The following is a 9,346-nucleotide window of genomic DNA, read 5'->3' on the forward strand; positions in this document are numbered from 1 at the left end:
GGGGAGGAGTCGACATTCAATTGGGAAGAAAAGGACGAACAAGATTCGTACGGACACGCTCGAAGAGAAGAAAAGAGAGGGAAAACGAGAGAATATTTTTTCTGAAACGAAAATTAAGGAGGAGAGATTATTCGAAATTTCAAAGTTGCAAGAAATAGGAAAGAGAAAGAGAGAGAGAGATTGCGGTGAGACGATTAGTCACGCGTTTGGCAAAGGTGGTATCGCGGACGAGAGAAAAGGCGGTCAACGATTCGACGGAGGGCTACTTGGCACTGTGCGCCGCCCGTTTGGATCAACAGGAAGCGGCACAACCGTGGTGACGTATCCAGGGATTTCCTTCTCCTCTCCACGGATAAAACGATTCGCGCACGCTGAAACACCCGGAAGCCAGTCTTTACACGCGATCTAATTATACGGGGGAGGGGATTGCCCCGTGAAAATGGGTCAATTCGAGTCGTAATACGAGAGAATAGAAGGAGGAGAAGGAAGAGGAAGTCAAAGTTGAGAAGTAAAAAGATAATAAAATCCGATTGATCCGTTTAAATTTATTCTTGTCCAATCCGGTACAAAGCGTCTTTATCTTTTGTTTGTGCACTTACGACGCGTGGTTGGGAATGGTCACGTTCTACAATAGCGCCAACGACTTTCGAAATGGCAGCTTTTTCCCCTGAAAACACTTGCGCGTAGAAAATACGCCGATTCCAAGAATCTTGCTTTAGAAGTTTATTATGCTTTTCGCTAACGTTCCTCGTTCGCGCTCCGTTACGCGATGAATTTTATAACGCGTTCCCCGATTAAAACGATATCGCGCGAGATTTCGTGATGTATAAAAAAAAAAAAAAACGAGTCTCGATCTCGAGAGAGAAACAAGGAAAAGTCGAAAATATGTGTAAACGAAATCCAATCGCCGAGAACGAGTTTTTCTTTTTTTTAAATCGCGCGTAATAAAACGTTTCTTTTTTTTTTTATTTTTTTTTTTTTTTTCGTAGCGAAATTTTTGCGTCCCGAAAAAATTTTCGCCGCTCGACGATTTCGACGTCGGTTGCACAACGACGTTGAAGCGTTGTTGTTGTTGTTGGAGAAAGAGAGAAAAGAAAAAAGAGACGAGGAACGAATAAATTGCCGATTGCGCAACCTTTGTCGTTATCGCTGGATTTTACGCGTGAAAATTTATTCACAATGGTGTGCAATTAAACTTAACGATCGAAATTCCTGACCCGAACGAGCCGAAACGTTTCCTTTCGATCTTGTTGATCTCGCCACGAATCACTTTTCCATCTTTCGCGCGTAATTATTTCGATCGTAATTCGCCGATCGTAAATCAATCGCCGATCGGATTCGAATTCAATTGAATAAAATTGAAATTCTTTCTTTTTTTCCAATTAAAAAATGAGCTATTCTTGTCTATCTGGAATAATATCGAAAGCCGTATGGAGATAGAAATATTGAAGAAAGATTGCACAATCGCGACAATCGTGCAATCTTTTTCTCTATCGAAAACACGTCGCCGTTATTCTTTTAATAATCGAGTTTTGCGGTCGAAACGGACATCTTTTTTCTCCATCTTCTTCTCCTTTTTTCAACGATTCCAAAGAGAGACCGCTATTAATTATACCGGATACCATTCTCGAGATAATTGTTTTTTTCTCTCTCTTTTCTACAATTATACATATATGGTTTCGAGCGTTTTTTCAAACGAATACGTTATATCACTCGTTCTCCCCTCTCCTTTCCCTTATTCAAGTCCACGAGTCCGTAACACGAATAATAATTACATGAATAATAATTTCCAATTCTAACCTATATCGTCTCGCGTCGAGTTGTGCGACCGATTGTGTTTCATTGACACCGCCCACGTGCCCAACTCGTTCACAGAAAGCAGCTTTCACCTTATTTGTTCCAGGCGAAGAAAAAAAACACTTAAATAACAGTAACAATAATAATAATAATAATAATAACAAACACCGAGTCGATAATCGAGTTAACCAATTTTCAAATTTTAAATCTTCCACGATCCCTCCCTTATCGACGTAACTTCGAATCGTTCGATCGAAATGTATATATATATATATATTTCAATTCAGATCCAGAGTTGGTAAACGAAGTTGGAAAGTAGGAAAGCACGCGGTAAAGTTTACTCGCGACGACGGGTACGATCTCGCGGAGGTTTGGAGCGGAGCCAAAACACCACCGTGTGTTCCTCTCTACGTCCGCTGGACCAGTTTTCTTTATCCGGCTTTTGCACCGCAAACAGATTTCGAAACGACCGGTTCTCCTTCCACGAAAACGAAACGCCCGTTTTCGGCGGCGGCGGCGGCAGCGGCGACGACAAAAATAAAGCGGCACCCGCGATATCCTTGCGAACTTTACGATCCTGTAACGGACGCACGCACACGCGCACGCGCACATACTGTCCGCCATTTTCGATGAAGGTATATAACGTGGATTGGGCAGAGGGCCTCGAAGCGAAGCGTCTTCCTCGCGTTCTCGTCACACGTGACGAAAGAAAGAGAAGTAATTTTTACATCGGCTTGCGAAACTCGTCGCGAATTATCGTTTCGCAACGATAATCGACGTAAGTAATGTTGTTAAGATAAGAAAAGTAGCTCGCAATCGTTAATTAATTTCCCGAATCAAATATTTATTATTGTTACTATTATTATGTTACGAAATAGGATCAGGTGGAAAATAAAGGATCGTTTACAACGGAAGGAAAGAAAAAACAAAGAAAAGAAGCTGGAAAGCTGGTTACAATTTAGTGTATCTCTAATCCAAGTGTCATCTCTTATGTTCATATAACCTATTATTTACATAAGTCGTGGATAAAATAAACATCGATTCTTTTTTCTTCTTTTTTTTGCGCGTGCATTTACTGCAAACGTGCGAGATAAATTATCGCGCGTTTTCGTGATTCGATATTCCGTTTCTTAATCACAATTTTGCGGAAAAGTTTCTTTCAAGAAACTGAAGAAAACCATTTAGAAGCTTGTTTCGATTTGATTAGAAGAACGGAAGAAAGGAGTCCGAAGGAGGCTCCTCAACGACCGTGTTGAGATCCGGATTCTGGATTCTTCTTAACTAACACGTGTGCGCGACAACAATGCCCGCCACTTTCCGGTTCAACCTCTACGCGGATCTGTTACGTGATTCCCGCAACGCGTCGATCGGCTCGTTTCCTCGAATCGGAAAGTTCCGCTGTTCCGTGAAATTTTTAATCGAGAAATTGTTGGACGGGAAAGCGAGATGTCGAATTAAATTTCATCTCTCTTCTTCTTTTATCCCTGATCGTTTCGAGGAGATTCTCGAAGGTGAATGGATAAATTGTGGGCAAAATAAAACAATTACATCTCTCTGTTGAAAACCGTTAAATTCGTTGCGAAATAGCACAGGAGTTACGTAAGCAAAACCGGTGAATCTGCTTTTTACCAAGTGGAGAGAAAAGTGGGGGAAGATAGACTCGATATTTTGCAAGAGTTTTGTTTGAAGAAGGATGAGATTTTTTGTTTGGGATTCAAAATTGAGATTCTATTATATACATTTATATGTAATAATACAGAGGATATTGACGTATATTCGTAAGATTTCTTTTAAACGTTCATTAATTCTAAAATAAACACAAAATAAAAAAATCTGAATTAAAGTTTATTTATTAAATTATAAAGTAATTTATAAGTTCACGTTAAGTAAACGGAGACAACGATACGCCTTGCTTCTCTCTTCCAACGTAAATTTCAATCGTTTGTAACTTGGTAATCTTTACATTCGTTTCGAAATCTCAAATCTCTTCAAAATCAACTTTGGAAAAATTTTGGAAATTTTATGAAACTCGTATGAGAATCAAAAAGAAATTTTGAGAATTTTCAGAAAAGAAATATGACATTCGATCGATCTAATAACGATTTGATTCGGGATTATCGACATCGATAATAATATAGGTCGTTGAACCTGGAACCACGTCACGCCTCTGAAAGCCCGTTAGATATCTGGATGGTTGGCGAGAGAGACAGGCAGGAGCCATCGGCCAACCTTGATCGCGTATCTGCCATTCAGAGAAACGGTCTACTAGAATCGGCCGAGGTTCGATTCCGGATCGGTAGGCGGCACGTTTTCACCGGCCTTGAACATCAGACGTCCGTCAAACACGGAGAAAAGACGAATAGCCGGGCATAGGGGATCGGGCAAAGTCGAGAAAGGGAACTTGTATACGTAGCCAGGTCACGTTCTACCTTCGTGTACTCGCTGCTTTCCCGCCTATACGCCTATTCCTATGCGCCTTTCCGACCGAGAGAAGCGAGAAGAAACAGTGTCTCGACTTTGCGCCACGATCTCTTTCATCCTCGTTCAACAGAGATCAGTTCCACCGAGATTCGAACACTTTGAAGTGAAAGAATCCAAATCTTGGTTAACACCGACGATTACCGTAACGTATGAACATTTATTTTTACGCGGAAAAATAATTTTGTCTGTGGTGAAGCGAGAGGGAGGAGAATGAGAATATCCTGTAATTTATTTATAGACAATTCGAGCTGCATTAGACAGGAAAAAATATACCGACGATACGTTCTTTCTTATTTTTCAACGAAATTGGTTCTAATCGTAATCGAGTTTAGTTTCTCCTCGTTCGTTTACCATTTTTTTTTTAGGAACTTTAGATTCGTGAATTGGATAATTTTCGTTTCGTTCACAACGTTGTAGATAATGTGCGAGCTATTGACCTTGAAATCACCTCGACAAAATTTTCGTATTTCATCGTGGATGATAATACGTAGACTATTATTGATTTAACTAATGTATATATATATATATATATATATATATATATATATATATATTGTGAAATAACTCGAAATTCAAAAATAAGATAGCGAAAGAAAAATGTAATCGTACAAGCTTAGAAAATATTCCTACGTGCTATCGATTATCTTAATTCTTTTTCCATTTCTCGTATCCGTTCATCCGTATCGCTTGGTTTCAATACCGCGATCATTACCGTAATATCTCATTTCTACGCGCAATAATAATTAATTTTGTCCGATTCCAATAGAGCGGAAACGAAGAATACAACTTTATTCTCGATCGAGATTCTTCGAGATAGTATTCTAATGTAATTTATTTAGACAATTCGAGGTGCATTAGAGTGGAAAAAATAAAAATAAAAATAAAGTAACGACTGATACTAATGTAATATATATATATATCGAGTCTCCAGAGTTTAGTTTCTCTTCGTTCGTTTCACAACGTTGCAAATAACGTGGAGATTCAGCGAGACCTAACCTTGAAATCACTTCGAAAATTCAAAAATACAGAGAGAAGGATGGTAATTCGAACAAGCTTGAGAAACAAAATTTTCGTATTTCACAGATGACAATGTGCGTAGTTTATTAATGGTTTAACTGGATATATTACGAAATAACTCGGAATTCAAAAATAAGATGGAGAAAGAAAACATGTAATCGTTAATTCGTAGAAGGAAAATATTTGGAAAATATTCCTATACGTTATCGATTATCTCGACGTTAATTCTTTTTTTTATTTCTCGCATCCATTCATCCGTATCGCTTGGTTTCAATACCGCGATCGTTACCGTAATATCTCATTTCTACGCGTAATAATAATTAATTTTGCCCGATTCCGAACGAAGAGCGGAAACGAAGGAATAACATCGCGCGCGACAATCCCTCCCAATCTCGAGAAGACTTCTTCGAGGGACGAATGTGAATGTATGTGTATGTGTGTGCAAGAGAGAGAGAGAGAGAAAAGGAAAAGATAAAAAAAAAAAGAGAAAAAAGAAGAAAAAGAAGAGGCACGGCCACGTTTTCCACGTCGCGTATCCTTTGTTCTCCTGTTGTTGCGCGCACGGTGCATCGACGTGCAAACTGCGCAGCGAGCTAATCTCGGGGAAAAGATAAGAGAATCGTGGGAGCGCGAGGAGGACGGGTTGGGGGAGAGGGAGGGGAGGTGGAGGAGGGAGGGGGGAGGGCGGAGGAGGCGGAGCACGTGGCGCGCGATGGCTAGGTCAAACGCGCACAATGCCCGAATAAACCGAAACGCGACAGCCAGCGTGGAAAATACATCGGGTAATTCCGAACTGACAGACGTGCCACCGCGTGCACACGTGCTCCGACCAACACTGTTTTCCTCTCTCCTTCTCCTCCTCCTTCTCCTTCTCGTATCGTATTCCATCGTATTCCGCTTCGAGAGATCGAGGTTACGATTATGAATTTTCCACCTCTCTCTCTCTTTCTTTCTGTTTAAATTACGAAGAGAATCGAAAAGAAAATTTTCGAAGAAGAATTTATAATATTCGCACGGGTTGGAGATCGTTTTATTATTAATTGTTGAAAATTACTGGGGCGTGCACGTGCGCAATCGCGTTTCCGCGCGATTATGTTATTTGACACACGAGCGTTTTTAAAATCGCTTGCGGGAAGGAGATAAAGATGAAGGGACGGAAATCTTTTTTTTTTTTTTTTTCTTTTTTTTTACGGTTTCATGGGTGGTCTCTTCTCGCGTAATCTCTCGATCGGCGTAGTACGGATGCGCCGTACGAAACGAAGCTATATACACGGTTCAAGAAACTTGGCGCGCTATCGGTCGGAGACTTTCTAGGAAAGTGATGGCTTCCGTGTCGAACGAGCGCGACGGTATTCCGCGTTATCGTTCGAAAAGTGGCCATTTATCGTTCCGCCTTAAGGCGATAAGTCTCTTGCGTTTCCTTCGAAAAATTCTTACCTCTCTCTCTCTCTCTCTCTCTCTCTCGGTCGTCGATGTTTGAAAATTGTTTCCGCTTTTATTATTATTATTATTATTATTATTATTATTATTATTATTATTCGAGTAGAAAATAATTTCAAGGATCACTTGGAACATTAGAACAAGAAACGAGAATTGAAAAAGTAACCGAGTTAAAAATTTCGAAATAAAATTACTTTTAAATGATTATCTAATGCTCGAACAATATTTACTCGTAGCTCTATTATAACAGATACACGCTTTTCGTGTAACCTCGGCCTATCACAATTATCTCCAATTATTCATTATATCGTATCGAACGTGATAAAATTATCGAAGCAACTTATAACAAGTAAATTTTATTCGTAACTTCAATTTCACTAAATTTAAATTTTTGCCGAACGGAACGGAAGAGAAGGTGGGAAGGAGGGAACTTTATCGAAAAGTTAATTTATCTCCGTCTAAGAATATTAATTAAAGATAATTTCGGCTCGATCTGTGACGATCACACGTTGCGATCGAAGCGCAGTCTCGAGGCGAGTCGAATGTCGGGTGCGGAGACGGGAGAACGAGAGAGAGAGAGAGAGATGGTCGGATAAGAGAACGTGTGTATATACACACACCGTTCGAGGGTCGTTCGCAGCATTGTGCGCAGCGTGGAGGACTTTCCAGTTAAAACGTGCAAATAAACAGCGGGAGTGGCTCGAATTAAGCACGACTCCCGCAGCGGCCGTGAGGGAAAAGGGGAGCAAAAAAGATGGCGGGCAAAAAGGAGAAGCTCGAAAGGGAGGCGAGAGGGCAACAGGAGCAAGAGGAGCAACAAGAAGAAGGAGAGGGAGAAGGAGAACGGTGCCAGAACCCGGGCAGAAAGAGAAGACGGATGAGTGACACAAGGTGGTTGTGCGCTTACTTTTCTCTAGCGATGGCACCAACCAACAATCCTCCTCCTCATTCTACACACATATTACGCTACCGACAAACTATTAAAATTTTCAAATCTCGATTCGATATATAAATTTACGATCCCTTCCCTCCTCAACTCGAAAGAGAACCGATTCAATCGCGAGAAAACAAACGAATCGACTCGAATCGACTCCGCTTCCTCTCCCTTTTTCTTCTTCGAACGAGGGAGAATGGAATTTAAAATTTTGAAATTTTTGAGATGGAATATTTTTCGAATTTGAAAAATTTTTTTCGAAAAAAAATTTCCGAGCGTCGAGTAGGGATCGTGGCCATCGCTAACTCTCTGTCGGTGCATCCCCCAAGATAAAGTGAAAACAAAGCGGCGTGGGATAATATAACGAAGTGAGCGGAGAGGGCAGCAACACGAAAGAGAGGACAACGAACTTGCCCCGTAATACTTGCTGCGTATATAATCGGCCGATTCTGGGTTAAGCTTGACAGAAGTTGGTGCGCAGAATGTCACGTGCGTGTATTTATCGCGGGAGAAATTGCCAACTTGGTTCACGCTCGTTCAAACACCTTTCGATAAACGAATCATTCTTTTCGAGTTCATTCCTCGAAGGGTGGATTCTTTCTCCCCCTCCACCTTCGATCTTCTTGTCGCGTCCGATTTATTTCATTTTTATCTCTCGAAGAAGTTCTTGCCTTCGGCAAGAAGAATTCGTTATCGCGTTCGGAAATCGATCGAGAAATCATGTTTCTGGAAGATTAATTTTTCTTGGAATTGAATTCTTTTTTTTTTTTTTTAGGAGTGGTAAATTTTTTAAAGACACGATCAAATTTTGATCCATTTAATGTTAAAGAGAAAGTAGAGATAATTTTTATGAATTTAATGAACAAATGTATTCGCATCGTGTTGAAAGTCGATTGAAAAATCATATCTTTTCTAAAATTGAATTTTTTTTTTTAGGAATAGTAAATTTTTTAAAAACACGAAAATTTGGAAATTTTAATCGATTGAAAGGAAAAATAGAAATGATTCTTACGAATCTAATAAATAGATTCGCATCGTGTTAGAAGTCGATCGAGAAATCATATCTTTTCTAAAATTGAATTTTTTTTTAGGAATAGTAAATTTTTTAAAGAAATGATCAAATTTTGAAATTTTGATCCATTGAATGTTTAATTTTTACGAATTTAATAAACAAATGTATTCGCATCGTGTTGGAAGTCGATCGAGAAATGTCATGTCTTTTCTGGAATTGAATTTTTTTTTTAGTAAAATAATAAATTTTTTCAAGAAATGAGATAATTCTTACGAATCTAATAAACAAATTTGCATCATGTTGGAAATCGATCGAGAAATCATGTTTCTGGAATACATTGAATCTTTTTTTTCAGTAATAAATTTTTTAAAGAAACGATAAAATTTGCAAATTTCGATCGACCATTAAAGAGAAAGTTAAAGAGATAATTCTTACGAATCTAACAAACAAACTTCGTGTTTAAACTTGGAAGATTACGCTTATCTACCTTCGAGCAATCCCAAATTCCAGTCACAATTTCCAGAAAAAAATATTTATGATACCTAAGACCACCTTGACTTGTTCAAACAGAGACTAAAAGGAGAAAGCGAATCTTGACAATCGAACGATTACGAATTCCAAATTACGCCACAGAGAGACTCGAAATTCCTTCGCGCGTCAATCAA

The 9,346-nt window shown here is 39.3% G+C and overlaps 1 long non-coding RNA gene across 1 annotated transcript; it reads left to right on the top strand.

Annotated features, from left to right (window-relative positions):
* The first annotated feature begins 1,389 nt into the window (after nucleotides 1-1,389).
* Nucleotides 1,390-2,716, top strand: LOC122713341. The gene is made up of 2 exons (XR_006346481.1): nucleotides 1,390-2,575; nucleotides 2,676-2,716. It is a non-coding gene; the product is annotated as an uncharacterized LOC122713341 (long non-coding RNA).
* Nucleotides 2,717-9,346: the final 6,630 nt, after the last annotated feature.

The sequence above is a fragment of the Apis laboriosa genome, unplaced genomic scaffold (assembly GCF_014066325.1).
Source record: "Apis laboriosa isolate Shangri-la unplaced genomic scaffold, ASM1406632v1 scaffold23_cov150, whole genome shotgun sequence".
In the NCBI taxonomy this organism is placed as follows: domain Eukaryota; kingdom Metazoa; phylum Arthropoda; class Insecta; order Hymenoptera; family Apidae; genus Apis; species Apis laboriosa.